This window comes from Moschus berezovskii, chromosome 21 (genome assembly GCF_049115385.1).
Source record: "Moschus berezovskii isolate FMDL1 chromosome 21, NW_MosBer_1.0, whole genome shotgun sequence".
NCBI lineage: Eukaryota > Metazoa > Chordata > Mammalia > Artiodactyla > Moschidae > Moschus > Moschus berezovskii.
In genome coordinates this window covers 56933520-56938627 of record NC_142480.1, presented here as the reverse complement: position 1 = coordinate 56938627, position 5108 = coordinate 56933520, and the positions used below count along the sequence as shown (strand labels likewise).

The 5108-nt window shown below is 39.3% G+C and overlaps 1 pseudogene; it reads left to right on the top strand.

The window, feature by feature from the left end:
* Positions 1 to 1509: 1509 nt before the first annotated feature.
* On the top strand, positions 1510 to 1692 carry LOC148774577 (ATP synthase F(0) complex subunit j, mitochondrial pseudogene; annotated as a pseudogene).
* The last annotated feature ends 3416 nt before the right edge of the window (positions 1693 to 5108 follow it).

The following is a 5108-nucleotide window of genomic DNA, read 5'->3' as shown; positions in this document are numbered from 1 at the left end:
TCCACCACAGAAAGGAATGGCTGCCCACTCTGGTATTCTTGCCTGGAGAATTCCATGGACAGTGGAGCCTGGTGGGCTACAGTCCACGGGTGCACATGAAAATGGGTGCTATGGCTTTCATTGCTATTATTCTGTAAAACTGTTAGAAGCAAAGCTAAAACATCAGCTTTCTTATAAATGGAAACCAAAATCAATCATTCAAAGGGTAGAATTTTCATTAGATTAGACACAGTCATAGGGAATTTGTAAGCCAGAACATACATTAGAATGAATAACCTAGAATCACCTAGAAAGGAGCACACAAATACCCGACAAAGATGAAAAACTTGGAAAAGTGTGAAGAAATACAGCAGATGCAGTAAGATCTAGTCTTTAAAAAATTGAAGTCCCTGAAAAAAAGAAAGTAAATAATGATGCATCATTATTTTCCTTAACAAAGCAAAGGCAATGATCTACAAATTCAAGAAACTCAGTGACACCCAAATAGGATAAATAAAAATAAATACACAGCTTAGTACATCACAGTGAAAATATTGAATACCAAACCAAAGAGATAATCTGAAAGGCAGCAGATAATGTCTTTTATTTTTAAAGGACACATTACATTTATTAGGGCAACAGAATTACACCTGACATTTCAAAAGCAGCAAGAGCAGTGAGAAAATGGTGAAATAATATAGGCAACAATATCTTCAATGTATCAACAAAAGAAATGTCAACTAAATTAGAATACCATATTCAGGAAAATACACTTCAAAATAAAATTGAAACAAAGACACTTAAATGAAAATATGATTGCAGTAGACCGTACTAAAATTTTGGTAAGGATAGTACTTTTGATCAAAAAAAGATAGTCCTGTTTTTCAAAGATAGGTTGATAGAAGTGGTGAACAAAATAAGATAAACATCATGAGTAGTGGTGTATCTAAATGGAAATTGCTAGTATAAGACAAAAATAATTATATCTGCATGTGTTTGTGATTTTCATCTTATATTATTCTGATTAAATGAACACTTTTTTCCTTATGTTTATCAACCTTTCATGTTACTTTTCTGAGAAATGCCTGCATATGACTTTGCACACTCTTTTATTTGGTCATTTAGCTATTTTGTGGTTTGTCATTTATTCATCTTAAATAGATTAGACTATGTTATTTTACTTGTTTCATGCTGCTTTTTGATAAAAGAGCCCCTATTTTTCACAAAGTTAAATTCATCAATCTTTTCCTTATAGTCAACATTTTTACTGTCATGTTTAAGAAATCTTTTTTGCCTCAGGGTGAATAAGTAAAATATGCTTTCAGCTTAATTTGTGGCATTAGAAAGGAGGAGTTCAGGATGAATTTACATTTCTAGCTTGGATAACTGGATGCAAGGTAATTCCATCTACTGAGGAAGAGCACGGTTAGAGAAGACTAGGTTTTAGGAAAGGTAAGGACGATGATAAACTTAGTTTTTGTCATGTTTAGTTTAAAATGCATTTGACTGAGCTGCTGGTCCTGTGCTGAGATGTTTCAAAGACTTATGAAAAATATTTGGATCCCCATGAAGCCCCACTATACCCAAGTTTACCAGGAGATTTAGGTAGGAATGGTGTTGATGAGTTTCATCCTTTATAAAGTCAGGGGTGCTGATAAAAGAATTAAAGACTCAAAAGTTCCCAGTCTTGCACCTGTTTATGGTCATCATTAACCAGCTTTCCTTGGATGGGATGTTAGCCTGGCTGTGTTGTGGGAATGTGGGACATTGTACTGACTTGTACTGTTGCCCGCATGCATGAATAAAAATACCTATGAGACTAGAGATCTCTTCAAGAAAATTAAAGATACCAAGGGAGTATTTCATGCAAAGATGGGCTCAATAAAGGACAGAAGAAGAAGATATTAAGAAGAGGTGGCAAGAATATACAGAAGAACTATACAAAAAAGATCTTCATGACCCAGATAACCATGATGGTGTGATCACCCACCTAGAGCCAGACATCCTGGAATGTGAAGTCAAGTGGGCCTTAGGAGGCATCACTGCCAATAATGCTAGTGGAGGTGATGGAATTCCAGTTGAGCTATTTCAAATCCTGAAAGATGATGCTGTGAAAGTGCTGCTGCACTCAATATGTCAGCAAATTTGGACAATTCAGCAGTGGCCACAGGATTGAAAAATGTCAGTTTCATTCCAATCCCAAAGAAATGCAATGCCAAAGAATGTTCAAATTACTGCACAATTGCACTGTTCTCACACACTAGCAAAGTAATGCTCAAAATTCTCCAAGCCAGGCTTCAACAGTACATGAACCATGAACTTCCAGATGTTCAAGCTGGATTTAGAAAAGGCAGAGGAACCAGAGATCAAATTGCCAACATTCGATGGATCATTGATAAAGCAAGAGAGTTTCAGAAAAATATCTACTTCTGCTTCATTGACTATGCCAAAGCCTTTGACTGTGTGAATCACAACAAACTGTTGAAAATTCTTCAAGAGATGGGAATACCAGACCACCTGACCTGCCTCTGGGGAAATCTGTATGCAGGTCAAGAATCAATAGTTAGAACTGGACATGGAATAACAGACTTGTTCCAAATTGGGAAAGAAGTTCATCAAAGCTGTATATTGTCACCCTGCTTATTTAACTTATATGCATAGTACATCATGCAAAATGCTGGGCTGGATGAAGCACTAGCTGGAATCAAGATTGCTGGGAGAAATATCAGTACATCAGATATGCCAATGACACCACTCTTATGGCAGAAAGCAAAGAAGAACCAAAGAGCCTCTTGATGAAAGTGAAAGAGGAGAGTGAAAAAGTTGGCTTAAAACTCAACTTCAGAAAATGAAGATCATGGCATCTGGTCCCATCACTTCATGGCAAATAGATGGGGAAACAATGGAAACAGTGACAGACTTTATTTTTCTGGGCTCCAAAATCACTGCAGATGGTGACTGGAGCCATGAAATTAAAAGATGCTTATTCCTTGGAAGGAAAGTATGACCAACCTAGATAGCATATGAAAAAGCAGAGACGTTACTTTGCCAACAAAGGTCCATCTAGTCAAGGCTATGGTTTTTCCCGTGGTCATGTATGGATGTGAGAGTTGGACTATAAAGAAAGCTGAGCGCCAAAGAATTGATGTTTTTGAACTGTGGTGTTGGAGAAGACTCTTGAGAGTCATTTGGATTGCAAGGAGATCCAACCAGTCCATCCTAAAGGAAATAAGTCCTGAATAGTCATTGGTAGGACTGATGCTGAAGCTGAAGCTCCAGTATTTTGGTCACCTGATGCAAAGAAATGATTCACTGGAAAAGACCCTGATACTGAGAAAGATTGAAGGCAGGAGAAGAAGGGGATGACAGAGGATGAGATGGCTGGATGTCAACACTGACTTGATGGACGTGAGTTTGAGCAAGCTCTGGGAGTTGGTGATGGACAGGGAGGCCTGGCATGCTGCAGTCCATGGTGTCGCAAAGAGTCAGACATGACTGAGCAACTGAACTGAACTGAACTGAACTGGTGAGACTCACAACAACAAAAATAAGAAATAAAATGCATTTGAATCTTCTATGGTTGATATATTATCGAGAGAAGTTTGTTATATGGAACTGGTGCCCATAGATATCAGAGGTAGAGATGCTACATATGAATTATTTTCCTGATGATGCTAAAAGAAGCCAATGAGTATGAATAAGCCCACTTAAGAAATGAGTAGGGCAGTAGTTCTCAACCTGAAAAGACTTCGACCCTCCATCCCTCCCCCACTTCCTAGGACTTTCAGCAATGTCTGGAGACATTTTTTGCTGCCATGACTGGGGGAATGCGTCTAGACTGTAGAGGCAAGGAATCTGCTCAGCAAACCTCAAGACAAGATAGGTAGTCCCCCTTTTCCTTGGTGGCTCAGATGGTAAAGAATCTGTCTGCAATGCGGGTGTCCCAGGTTCGATCCCTGAGTCGGGAAGATTCTCTGGAGAAGGAAATGGCAACCCACTCCAGTGTCCGTGCCTGGAGAATCCCAGGGATGGGGGAGCCTGGTGGGCTGCCGTCTATGGGGTCGCACAGAGTAGGACACGACTGAACTGACTTAGCAGCAGCAGCAGCAGAAGGTGTGTTCAGCTGCTGAGAATTGGGGAAACAGTGTGACGTGAGATATCCAGGCTGAAGAGGGCTTGAAGAGTACACTGCATTTAACAGACGAGTTGGATGATCAAGAAATACAAGATCACCATTTTTCTGTCTCCCCTTTCTCCATCTCTCTCTCTTCCTCTCTCATCTTTCAGTCTACCAACCGGGAGCACAAATACTTACTACCCAGGTGATATTTGACTTCCCTCCTAAATATCAACTGTTAATATATGTTTATAGCTACAGAGGACACTTCAATAGAATATCTGTTCATTGTTAGTTTTTTCTACTTTAGGACCACATCTCTACACTAAATTTATAACCTCTTACACAGTAATTAGAAATATGTTCACGCAAATTCTATCTAAACTCTCTCTTTTTGGCTCTCACTACTTCATAAATAACCTGATATGAAGGAGAGTATACTTTTACAAAAATTCTCTGCTCACTTCTACTCCTCAGCAACCAATGATATTCCCAGGCTCACCACTGAGTTATAAGCTTAGAGAGGGCATAGTTGACCTCAGTTCTGATTCCTTTCAGCTACAATCTGTGTGCATGAAGCAGGCACTTAATAAAACCTGAGCCTTTGTTGGTTCATCATTAAATGGATATTGTGACCATTGCCTCTCACAGGGCTTGTGAGGGTTGGCTGCTTGTGTCCATGAAGTGGTCACACCTCCTGGTTCCAGGTAGTGGTCCTGGCGTGATTATTAACCATATTTCCTTCATTCCTCTGCCTCCCTCATTTCACCAAGTGTCCATTAGCAGTCCATTCTCCAAAAAGATAAAAAACTGATTTGCCAGTTACCATGGTGAAAACACTCCCATGGTGATCAATTTTAAGTTACCAATATGTTGAATTCACAAAGTTCCTCAAAATATACTGGCTCTTATGAGCCGATAATAAGAGCTGGCTCCACCCACTACTGAGAATAGTTCTCAATCTTGGCTGCACATTGTAAAAACGTAAGGTAGCTTTAAATATACTGTGTCT